Below are 13,583 nucleotides of genomic sequence, written 5' to 3'. Positions count from 1 at the left end.
TTCCATTCCATCTGTCTAAGGTATTCCTTGAGTTCTTTATTTGACCATTTTTCTGATGCCTCTAGGTCCTCCTGTATATTTAGGCTGTCCTGCATTGTTTGTACTCCTTTTCTTCCTTTCTTTTTTATGCTGCTCATGTTACTTCTTGTTCTGTTTGACTGCTGAGTTACTGTTTACTCCTATAAATTTATTTGGTTTTGTGTGTCTCTGGGGTCTCTCTTTTGTGATGGGAGACTATGACTAGAGATGATGAGTTTTGTTGCACTTTAATGCAGATTCATTCGTTTCTTAAACTGTGTATGGATCATATAGCAGTCTGCGGTTTGGTCTTGGGACTTAAATTTAGGTCAAATGATGTGATGGTATTGAGGTTGGTGTCTCTTGGCAACCTTGGAAGGTTGCTCTACTGACGAGGGATATTAACAGGAGAATGGTCTGGAGTATTTGGGGGTAGCTAGGGACTTGGTAGCACTATATAACACCTCGGAACATTTACCTATACATATTTAGTAAATTACATATTAACAGCGTCATGATGCTTGGGAGGAAAGGTATTAGAAGGGGAGGGAAGAAGTCACTAAAGAGTATGAGAGTAAACAGGTAGAATTCAAGGAAAGGGGAATAAGGAAATTGAAAGGAAATGACAAGACAAAAGAAAAAAATAGAAAATAAAAAAAAATTAAAAAAAATAATCAAAAAAATAAAAATAAAAAATAAAATATAAATAAAATAAAAATAAAAAAACAAATAATAATAAAAAAAATTTTAAAAAATGCAGTCTTAGAGTTCGATTAACTTCTCTTCCAGGAGGTGGAGCTGTGCCCATTGGGCCAAGCTTCTCCTCTCAATATGCAGGATCCAATCACTGTGCAGCAGTTCCTCCTCCCCGACTGGGCGGGTCTCCAATCCTGAGTGCCTAGGGCCTTTTCTTGTGTCTAGTCACTTCCCCACTTTTCCTCCAGCCAGGCCCCACTCACCGGTGATGCTCACCACAATACTGGCTACACGCCAGGTCTGCTGCTCCCGAGAGCCCTATTTTCTTGAACAACTGGGAACTCTCTCCCTGCTTGCCATTCCCTCAGACCCTAAGGTTGTGTATCATGGGGCTGAGAACCTCCAGTAGCCATGCCCCCACTAGCTGGTGCAAGAGACCTCATTTGTCAGCGCTGGTGGTGCGGTAGCCGGGGGTCCTGTGCTGCGGGTTCCGTGCAGCTCCTGGTTCCCTCGGTCTGACTATCACTCTCACGGGAGAGCTGGGAGGGGCCCTTGAGGTTTCCCCGCTGTGTGGAGAGGGAAGGCTAGGGGGTTACAAACCTGCCGCTGCCGGTTTCAATGAAGTTATCTCCTCCACCGCATTCTGGTGACGTCAGTTCTCTGCCATGGTGGTATCCCATGCGAATGGTGACAGTTCGTTCCCTTTGCTGGGTGTCTGATGCAACGGGTGGGTCCTGACCAGCTCTCTCAAGCCTCGTCTCAATCCTGTGGCCACTGCCTATGAAGGCTCGGTTGGTATTGACCTCCTCAGGTTCAGGAGTAGCCAACAAGTTGTTTCAGCAGCAGTGTTTAGCGCTGAGTCACAGTGGTTTGTCTGCCGATATTGAATTTTTCTAACATCAATGGAGGAGGTGGAAGACGAGTTTATGTGCTTCCAAAATTCTTAGGTTGAGGAAACTTTTCTATTGGGTAAATTTTTCTGTGTGAAGTTTGGTTTATTCTGATTCAGTGATACTGTGTGACTCAACTAATTTCCTAGATGCCTGCTTTTTTTTTTTCTTTTCCCCAGTAAAGGTGCCTACTTGGACTCTGCTCCCTTGAACTTTGTAAGGTACCTCTTTCTATTTTCCCGGCAGCTGATACTCTGACCTGTCAGATCTTAGGTTTCTTCTTAGTCTCACCACTCAAATAGTTTCTTACCCCCTGATGGAATCCCCTGCTGCTGACATCCAAGTTCCACCAAGAGTTTTGATTGCAGAAGAAGAAACTCCAGTAGCAAGTGGCAATGTGCTACACCACTGGTGTCATAATAAAGTCAAAATAGGTTTCTAAAGAAAAATATTGCCATACATTAGACACTCATATAAATATTTCCATGAAATGACCCTATGCCCACTATACTCTAGGCAATTCTCTCTAGACCTGACATCAGGCATCTCAGGATTGGTGAAAAGAAAGCTGAAGGCGAACATTTAAAGGAAGAGTTTGTGATCAACCTAGTGAAGTAATCAGAGACTTATTTTCCTTCATTTTGTATAATTTCTCCTACTATATCTATCCCATTCAATTTATGTTAGGAAGATCTAACAATTCATAATTAACAATTCTCTTCTCTTCTCTGTCTAGCAATAGATGCAACTTTGTTTCAGACCACGATTTAGTGTGCTTAGTTTTCCTCCTGAGAAGATCAAAGCAGAGTTCAGCTATACACATCAGAAGACTATATAGTAAAATGTCTATTCATGACCTCCAGAAGAATTCATGCTTTTGTACCATGATAGAGCTATTAGTTATATTTCTGCTACAGAGATAGCCTGTGACTAGGGAGTAGATACTTGAAATATACATGTATGACAAGGGACTAGTATTTAGAATACATAAGGAGCTTCTATAGAAATTCATGAGAAAGATTCCCCAGTAAAAATATGTGCAAAACCCATTAGCCAAGTAAGTTACAATAATAGCAGTCAAATGGTCAGCAAGCATATAAAAAGGTGCTCATCCTTATTTGTCATAAAAATTGAAGATAATGCAGTAATCCTGAACAATTTAGTGGTAAATGTAGTTAAGATGAAAAATTATGGGACAAAGACTCAATTTAGAACAACCTGCATTAGCTAAACAACTGCTATGTATTTAGAACATTGAAAGTAGTTTGCTTTAATATACATCTACAAAAATTAATGAAGAATTTAAACATTTCCATGTATATTATTTGCTTGTTCTGTTTGGATTAAGTTGGGTTCTGCCTTTTAGTAAATCTACCAGCTTTCTCAGTGTATCAATGTACAATTAACTCATTTCAATAGGTAAGTTCTGAAGAAGATCTGAAGAAGAACTTATTTAAAAGCACGTATGAGTCAATGCAGAGAGCCATAGTGGCAAAAGAGACCTGGATTCTAGTTCCCATTCTGCTACTAACTAGCCATTTTTATTAGTAGGTAAGTTATTCTTTTTGAATCTCAACTTTAAATGAGATGGCTTTATATGATTTCTATGAATTTCTCCAGTAAAACCTTTTAGGATATTATTATTTGAAGTCATATGGGACATTGCATCTCTGTAGAGAAATTAAGATGCCTTGCATATTAATTCAAGACTTACTATGTACATGACCAGAGTATGTTAGGAGTGTCTTCCCTGACAAGACAGGAAAGTGTCTGTGTTTTTTTGGTATTGGAAAAAGCAACCTAATCATTCATTCATTTAATAATTCACATTCAGGACATATTTTTAAACAGACCATCTTAGTAATCCTATTACTTACAATTAGTATGTCCTTTCTGTTTGTCTTCTTTACCATGTGCGTGCTTTCTGAAGTTATTTGTTACACAATGACACAATATTGGTTGTTTAGGGTATGATTTCTAGACCATAAACTCCTTGAAGACATTTCCCCTCTACTGGTTGTATTCTCAGTATCTGATATAGAATAGCTCATATATCAGAGGTTTCTTGAGCAGATGAATTTCATAGCTCTAACCTTAACTTCAAAACACTACTATTTATCTTTGGTCACCTACAAAATTCAGTAGGTAGATACACTGTGACTTAATTCAATCAGTATCTCTAATATCTAACCTGTGGGTTAGAAAAGTGGGAAGGAAGAATTAGCTGTACATATTTTTCAACTCTACAGAAAGATGGTCTGGTGTTTTGATAGTTACCAGAGTAGTTTGTGTTCTTCCCTTGGATGTCTCTTCTTCTCAGCTATTAATACAGATGCTTTCTTTATTTCAGCTCCTTTACCTTCTCTCTCTATTCTCTACCCTTTCAGTGTTGTTCCTACCCTTTTATTTGGATCATTTGGGGGCCTCCTTTTCTAGATGATTGCTCAAAAAGAAATGTGAGAACCTAGTGGTGATGAAATAATCTCTGATCACAGCCTTGCATTGCAATAAAGTTTGATCTGCTTTAATTTTCCAAGGAAGCTGAAAACAGAGATCTTAGAGAATAAATCCATTGAAAAGACAAAGAGAGATCTAAATTGTGAGAAGCCTGAAGGCTTTAAAATTATTACTAAAAAGAAAAAAAAAACAACCAAAAAAGAACAGAGAACAAAAAGATAAAAAAAAAACTTTTTAAAGCTTCACAAATTATTCTATCCTGCAGTAGCAACTTATTTCCTTTTGCATGTTACCTTTTGTAAATATGCATATAAGTTCTAGGTGGCTGCAATCAAAATATTTGTAGCTAATGTCACAAGCAGTTAGAAACAGTATTCATCATCCATAGTCCATTGTGTTAAAGTACAAAAACATGTGATAACATTCTCTTCTAATATTTAGCTGTTTTTTTTTTTTAAGATTTTACTGAAATTCATCTTGAAAAATGGGGTGGAATCTGAGAGGTTAAGTGGTTCAATTTCCTCACTGTTTCCTCCCCTACAATAAACACCAATATCTGATGTGTGAGAGGTAAAACTTTGCTCCCAAGATGTAGGCTCTCTGTTCACCTCACAGATTGTTTCTTTTGCTGAGAAAAAAATTTTAGTTTGAGTCCATCCCATTTATTGATTCTTGTTTTAAATTCTTGTGCTATAAGAGTCTTATTAAGGAAATTGGGGCCTAATCCCACATGATGAAGATTAGGGCCTACTTTTTCTTCTATTAGACACAGAGTCTCTGGTTTTATTCCTAGGTCCTTGATCCATTTTGAGTTGAGTTTTGTGCATGGTGAAAGATATGGGTTTAATTTCATTTTGTTGCATATGGATTTCTAGTTTTCCCAGCACCATTTGTTGAAGAGGCTATCTTTTCTCCAATGCATGTTTTTGGCGCCTTTGTCTAAAATAAGATAATTGTAATTTTGTGAGTTAGTCTCTGTGTCCTCCATTCTGTACTGTTGATCTACCAGTCTGTTTTGATGCCAATACCATGCTGTTTTTGTTGCTATTGCTCTGTAGTACAGTTTAAGCTCTGGTATAGAGATGCCACCTGCTTAACTCTTCCTGCTAAGGGTTGCTTTAGATATTCTGGGTCTCTTATTCTTCCAGATGAATTTCATGATTGCAGAGCACTAATCTCTAGGGTATAAAGAACTCAAAAAGCTAAACACACAAAAAAACAAATAACCCAATCAATAAATGGGTTAAGGACCTGAACAGACACTTTTCAGAAGAGGATACTCAATCAATCAACAAATATATGAAAAAATGTTCATAATCTTTAGCAATTAGAGAAATTCAAATCAAAACTAAAATATCATCTTACTCCAGTCAGAATGGCAGCTATTGTGAAGACAAACAACAATAAATGCCGCAGTCTGGCTGGGCACAATTCAGTCAAAAGAAACTAACTTTATTTTTAGAACCATGCAAGATAAACAAAACAGCTCCTCAGGAAAAAACCCTCAGAGCCCAACTGCCACCACCGGCTTCCCACAAGCCACACATACCAACCCAGCCTCTTCCTCCCACAATCCTCCTGCTCTTGAGGCCGATTGGCTGGGTCGCATGGGCGGAGCCAAAAAGTCCCCCAATGAGCAGCTCCGTGGTCTGAAAGGGCAGGGAAACAGCCCAATGAGCATCACCGCAGAGGAGCCAATCAGCTAGATGTTGCTAGGGCCGCTGTGAGCCAATCATCAGCTGGCAGTCTGAAAGTTTGCTGGGGCCCCTTCAGCTCATCAGCTGGCAGTCTGAAAGTTTGCTGGGGCCCCTTCGGCTGTGGCTCTCAACATCTCCCCCTCTCTGTTTAAACAACAAGCATGTGGCTTAGGGACCTTGCCTGTCTTAGGTTGTCCAATAGTACATATGGTCCTTACCCGTTATCAGATGAGCTGACCTCAAGGCGTCAGCCTCCTGTCTTAGGTTGGTACCATAGTAATTGGATCTTACCCGTCACTGACTACCAGTCCAGTATACAGCCACACCTGTGTAGAGGTCTTCGTACCAGCGGGGGGGGGGGTGAGGTTCTTTGCCTCACCTCTGTTAGCCCCCAAATTTTAGCTGAACGATCATGACAAACAGAAGGGAGGAAGATACACCAAGCCAGCTGATGGCTCCTTTTGGAAAAATTGTACCACCGATGACACCATCAGCATAAATACCCCAACACTACCAGAAATCGCTGCACCAACAGATAGTTCACAATGCGTACAAGTGAGTTCACAATGCATATAAGTGATACATAGTCCAGGCAAGTTCTGCAAGCAGTTCAGTGATGGCTATTGCAGAAGCTGTAGATTGGTTTTATCTTTGTCTTCATGCACTGGGATGAAGATAGGAATTCTGGCAATAATGGCTAAAGAAAAATTATATAACATTATATAACATTCCAGAAGGCACTAAAAGAAAACAATTTTCTTAACAATTTACATTGTCTTCACTGAAGATAGGAATTCTGGCAATAATGGCTAAAGAAAAAATTATGTAACATTCCAGAAGGCACTGAAAGAAAACAATTTTCTTAACAATTTACATTGTCTTCACTGGTACTGGGATGAAGATAGGAATTTTGGCAATAATGGCTAAAGAAAAAATTATGTAACGTTCCAGAAGGCATTAAAAGAAAACAATTTTCTTAACAATTAACATTATCTTTAAGAGAATTATTAAATATAATAAAAAGGAAAGGTGAAAGTAAACAAACAGATCTGTTAACCTCCTTTTTTGTTCACATTTTAAAACAATCTTCAACAGCTGTTTACCCAATTTAAATTAAACCATTTAAATCACGTGAATAAAAAAAATTATTTGGATCCATATTTTCATGAGCGCTCATCATATATGACATACGGACATACGTACATTCAAACAAAAAACACAAGTGTGCACACATAATACATACGACACATAACATAATAGTAAAGGCCTTATAACTTTTTACAGGTGAAATCTCCATTGCAATGTTTAAAAGCTCTATAGTCAAAAAATAGAACTGATCAGCAAAACATTAACCTAGGTCTGTATGAGCTCAAAAAAAACAAAATATGGGAAAGGGCAATAATAAAATAGATATTGACAAAAAACATTCTGGTTCTGTCGCAGATGTAAGAATAACCAAACTGGAGTTCTGGATATCACATCTTCTTTTTGGTCTGTAGAAATCACTTTAGTTAATCTGTCTGGAATCCAAATCAGCTGCTGTTCTCCCTGTGGAAACACATAAACAGACCCCCGATTCCAGGCAATCACTGGGTCAGGACGTTAGTTAATCTCTCTGGAATCCAAATCGGCTGCTGTTCTCCCTGTGGAAACACACAAACAGACCCCCGACTCCAGACAATTACTGGGTCAGGACCTTTCCATTGTCCTGTTAGAATATCCTTCCAAAGTACCTTGGGTTTATGTACATTTTTTGGACACATATGCCTTTCCACAGCACTAAGCCCTGATGAATCCAAATTTAAAAAGTTTAGAGTAAAAAGGGTTATTTTAAGTTTATCTTTGGGGAATATATACCCCTTCCCAATTCCTTCTTTTTGCTTTAATAAGTACATTTTAATAGTTTGATGAGCTCTTTCAACTATGCCTTGTCCCTGTGGATTGTATGGAATTCCTGTTATATGAGTAATGCCAAATGATGAACAAAATTGTTTAAAAGAGGTAGAAGTATAACTAGGGGCATTATCTGTTTTTAACTGTTTTGGAACACCCACAGTGGCAAAATTTTGTAAGCAATGAGCTATAACATCTTTAGTTTTTTCTCCGGCATGAAGGGAGCCCATCAAAAATCCAGAAGAAGTATCAACTGTAACATGCAAATATTTTAATTTTCCAAATTCTGGCAAGTGTGTGATGTCCATCTGCCAAATAATGTTAGGTATCAATCCTTTAGGATTGACTCCAAGATTAACTTGTGGTAAAAAGGTCACACAATTTTGACATTGTTTTATTATTTGTCTAGCTTGTTCCTTAGTTATTTTAAAACACTTTTGTAAAGTATTAGCATTGACATGAAACTTTTTATTAAAATTTGTAGCTTATTCTAGTGTAGAGAAAATATGTATGTCATGTGTAGTTTTATCTGCTAAATCATTGCCCAAACTAAGGGCTCCAGGCAATCCTGTATGTGCCCTGATATGTCCTATAAAGAATGGATCTTTTCTGTCCCAGATTAGACTTTGTATAGTGGAAAGCAAAGAGAAAACAGTAGAGGAAGGGGAAATCCTACCAGAATCTTCAAGGGATACTATAGCATTAACTATATACTGACTATCGGAAAATAAATTAAATACAGAATCTTTAAACATCACAAAAGCCTGTAATACTGCATTAAGCTCTCTCTACCTTTTGAGCTGATTGTTTGGGTACTAAAAATGTAAAAGTTTGATCAGGTGTAACTATTGCTGCTGTACCATTATTTGATCCATCAGTGAATATATTTGGAGCATTCCCGATAGGTGTTTTTCTTGTCATTTTTGGAAAAATTATAGGATGCGATGACCAAAAAGACAATAAAGGATTAGATGGTAAGTGGTTATCAAATGAAACATTAGATTTGCACATGATTATTGCCCAAGTACTTAACTCATTAGCTAACTCATCAATTTGATTCATAGTATATGGAGTAATAATTTTATTGGGAGAAATTCCAAACACTCCCTTTGCTGCTTTTATTCCTTTGAATATTAATTGTCCTACAGCTTCAGGATACCTAGTAAGAATAGTGTTAGGAGAATAAGATAAATGTATCCATAATAATGGGCCTTCTTGCCAAAATACTCCTGTAGGAATATTTTTTGTTGGTAGTACAATAAATAATAAAGGCAAACTTTTATCAATTCTATCCAAATGCATATTTTCCATATATGTTTCAATGATTTTTAATGCCTTTCTTGCTTCAGGCGTTAACATTCGGGGTGAATTTGGATCTGATGGACCTTTTAGGATATCAAATAAAGGTCCCAACTCTCCTGCTGGTATACCTAGATAAAGCCTTATCCAATTTATGTCTCCTAATAACTTTTGAAAGTCATTAAGTGATTTGAGTTGATCTACTCGTATTTGAATTTTTGGTGGACGGACCATGGTTGAGGATAATAGAACTCCTAAATAATTAATTGGAAAATTTAATTGTACTTTATCTATTGCTATCTCTAGATTATAATTTTTTAATAAGTTTGTAAGTGTAGCATAACATTCTAGCAATGTGTTTTTACCTTTGTGTGCTAATAATACATCATCCATATAGTGAAATATTTGTAGTTCAGGATTTTGATTTCTAAGTGGCTGGATTGCTTTGTTAACATAAATTTGACACATAGTTGGGCTGTTAGCCATCCCTTGAGGGAGTACTTTCCATTCATATCTCTGATCAAGACCTTCATGATTCAGTGCAGGGATAGTAAATGCAAAACGTGGACTATCCTCAGGATGAATTGGAATTGAAAAAAAACAATCTTTAATATCTATAACTAAAACATACCAAGTTTTTGGCAAAGCAGACAATTGAGGAATCCCCGATTGAGCAGGTCCCATAATAACCATCTCATTATTAATGGCTCTTAAATCTTGCAATAATCTCCATTTACCAGATTTCTTTTTGATGACAAAAATGGGAGTATTATGGGGAGATACAGAAGGTTGTGTATGTCCTTCCGCTAATTGTTGTTTGACCAGATCATGGGCTGCTTGTATCTTTTCTTTAGTCAGGGGCCACTGAGGAACCCATACTGGCCTTTCTGATTTCCAAGTAATTTTTATTGTCTCAGTGGCCCTTTCTGAAAATCCAACCCATGTCTGTCTGTTCCTTGATCTATTTGTATTGGTGCTGCTATACCCTGTTCTTGTTTCCCTAATCTTTTTCCTTTCCTAAAACCTTGTCTAGTCATAATAGTGGGTGCATTTTGGGTGATGTTATTTGTTAATGTCAAACCTAATTGATCTAGGACATCTCGTCCCCATAAATTTATAGGAAGATGATCCAATACATATGGCTGTATAGTTCCTTCACATCCTTCAGGATCCTTCCAATCTAATACCATTGCATTTCTATGGGGATTAGTCACCACTCCTAGGCCTCGAAGCGTTTGAGTGGCTTGTTGTAATGGTCAATGTTTTGGCCATTCTTGACGAGAGATGATGCTAAGGTCTGCACCTGTATCCAGTAGCCCATTGAATTTATGTCCTTGAATATTTAGTTTTAGCATGGGGCGAGAATCTAAATTTAAAGACAGCATAGCCCAATCTACACCTGTGGAGCCTAATCCCTTGGAACCTCTTTCTACAGCACGACTGGAAAATTTATCATGTAGGCTTGGTATTATTAGTAACTGTGCTATTCTATCTCCTGGTGAAATTACAGATATACCGTTTGGAGAACTGGCTATAATTTTTATTTCACCTTCATAATCGGGATCAATTACCCCAGGACTTATCATAAGTCCTTTTAGAGTAGAAGAGCTGCGTCCCAATAATAAGCCTACTGTTCCTTTGGGAAGAGGTCTTTTTACCCCTGTGGGAATGATTTGAACTCCCATCTCTGGAGTTAGTACTGCTCTGGCGGAGGCACAGATGTCCAACCCTGCGCTCCCTCTGGTTTGTCTGATGATGGATCTGATGGACAATGTGTCCTGGGCACTACCCTGATGGGGTTGCTGGGTTCCTCCAGTGCTCCGTATATTTGTGGTTTTGGGCCCCGGAGCATTGGGCCCCCTTGTCCATTTTTTGGCAGTGGAGCCCGATGCCTTTCTCCACGATATCGTGGATAAACACTTGGTCCTTGTTTGTTTTTTGATAATGGAGTACCCTCTATGGTGGTTTGAGAACGGCATTCATTAGCCCAATGTCTCCCTCTACGGCATCGTGGGCAAACACCCGGTATTCTACTTCTTTGATACCTAGTTTTGTTAAACCCTCCTCCTATGGGGCAATTCCTTTTAAAATGTCCTGTTTGTTCACAATTGTAGCATGTTCTTGGCTTGGCATCTAAAGCCTGTTTTACTGCAGCTGCCACAATTTGCCCTATTTCATTAATGTCTCTGGCATCTAAAGCCTGTTTTACTGCAGTTGCCATGACTTGCTCTTGTTCATTAATGTCTCTACATAATTTAATATATGTGTTTAAATCTTCATGTTTCCATGGTCTAATGATATCTCTGCACCAACGATTCGCTTGGTCATAAGCCAGTTGTTTTATTAATGGCATTGCTTGTTCTATATTCCCAAAAACTCTGGTAGCTGTTTGAATAAGCCTATCTACAAATTCAGTGTAAGATTCATTAGCTCCTTGTGTTATCTTAGATAATTGACCTTGTAAACCTCCATGTCCTTGTAAAGTCTTCCATGCCTTAACTGCATCTACAGCAATTTATGAATATGTACCAGGATCATATGCAATTTGTTGCTGCTGATCCTCATAAGGTCCCTTTCCTAACAACATATCTAGATTTCTCTGAGGATAACCAGCTGCTGCATTTCGCCTAGCCGTCTCCTTGCAAAATTCCTCATTGGCAACCTTCCATAAGGCATTGTCCTCCATTTAGCACAGCTTTACACATATTAGCCCAATCTGCTGGCGTCATGTTCAAGTTGGTAATGGATTCGACCAAGCTTACAGTGAAGGGTGCTTGAGGACCATAGGTTGTTACAGCCTCTTTTAGCTGCTTCACTGTTTTGAAATTTAAAGTATGGTAAATTCGCTGCCCTCCTACCTCAAATACAGGGCATGTTAATACTTGAGATCCTGTCTCAGGATCTGAACTATCAACTGCGGGGGTTGGAGGCCTCCCAGCATATGGAGGTGGCCTTGTCAGTTGGACACTTACGTCCTCTGGTGACAGCTCCTGTAGAGGTGGTGCTGTTGGTTGGACACTTAAGCCCTCTGGTGATAGAAAGGTGTTAGTAGCAGTCTCCTGTTGTAACTTTTTCCCCTAATGGCTTTTTCTGCTCTAAACTTCCTTCCTCTGTCTGACTAGCTCTAAAAACCTTCTCTTTTACTTGAATCTTTTCCTCTTTCTTACTAACTTGAGAGACCTTCTCTTTTACTTGAATCTTTATGTCTTCTCCTTCCTCTACCTTTGTCTGAATTGAAGGCTTTGGACTAAGCAAACCAGATACAAACGTCCACAATGGCAATGTGCCAACTGGCAGAGTCCCTGGGCTTTTCTTTTCTATTCTTTTTAAATCTTCACCATGATGGTTCCATTGTGATATACTTAACAACTCCTCCTTAAAAAGCCATGGGCTACATTTTTGTATTGTATCAACGTATGCCCTGACTGCTCTTGATTTTACTGGAATGCCTCCTTCCTCTAATAATTTACTTAACACTCTTTCGGTTTGTTTTTTACTAATTTCTGATCCCATATTTCTACTATAATATAACCCAACAAGATAACGCCTAACAAAACTGAAACAGAGTGAAACAAAATTGGAACAACACAAAATCATTATAATAGCCTCCTGAAATGTCCATCTGTCCTTTCTCCCTATCTGTTCCTCAGATGTGAGCGGTTTTTCTTCCATCTTACACATCTCCAGGGACAGGCAACTTAAAACAAAAGTGAAGCAAAACAAAAGAAGAATCTTAAAATGGCTACCCATCCTCTTGCCCTGCCCTCAGGGGCGAGCAGTTTACTTACCCTCTGTCACTCCCCGTGCGAGCCACCAAATGCCGCAGTCTGGCTGGGCACAATTCAGGAGCCACTTGTCAAAAGAAACTAACTTTATTTTTAGAACCACGCAAGATAAACAAAACAGCTCCTCAGGAAAAAATCCTCAGAGCCCAACTGCCACCACCGGCTTCCCACAAGCCACACACACCAACCCAGCCTCTTCCTCCCACAATCCTCCTGCTCTTGAGGCCGATTGGCTGGGTCGCATGGGCGGAGCCAAAAAAGTCCCCCAATGAGCAGCTCCGTGGTCTGAAAGGGCAGGGAAACAGCCCAATGAGCATCACCGCAGAGGAGCCAATCAGCTAGATGTTGCTGGGGCCGCTGTGAGCCAATTATCAGCTGGCAGTCTGAAAGTTTGCTGGGGCCCCTTCAGCTCATCAGCTGGCAGTCTGAAAGTTTGCTGGGGCCCCTTCGGCTGTGGCTCTCAACAAAACAACAATAAGCGTTGGTGAGGATGTGGGGAAAAAGGCACATTCATACATTGCTGGTGGGACTGCAAATTGATGCAGCCAATATGGAAAGCAGTATGGAGATTCCTTGGAAACCTGGGGATGGAACCACCATTTGACCCAGCTATCCCTCTCCTTTGTCTACATCCAAAGGTCTTAAAAATGGCATACTACAGGGACACAGTCACATCAATGTTTATAGCAGCACAATTCACAATAGCTAAACTGTGAAACCAACCTAGATGCCCTTCAGTAGATGAATGGATTAAAAATGTGGTATATATACACAATAAAATATTACTCAGCAATAAAAGAGAATAAAATCATGGCATTTGCAGGTAAATGGATGCAGTTGGAGAAGAT

This window comes from Callospermophilus lateralis, chromosome 2 (assembly GCF_048772815.1).
Source record: "Callospermophilus lateralis isolate mCalLat2 chromosome 2, mCalLat2.hap1, whole genome shotgun sequence".
NCBI lineage: Eukaryota > Metazoa > Chordata > Mammalia > Rodentia > Sciuridae > Callospermophilus > Callospermophilus lateralis.
The sequence above is the reverse complement of the archived record's forward strand: the minus strand, read 5'-3'. Positions refer to the sequence as shown.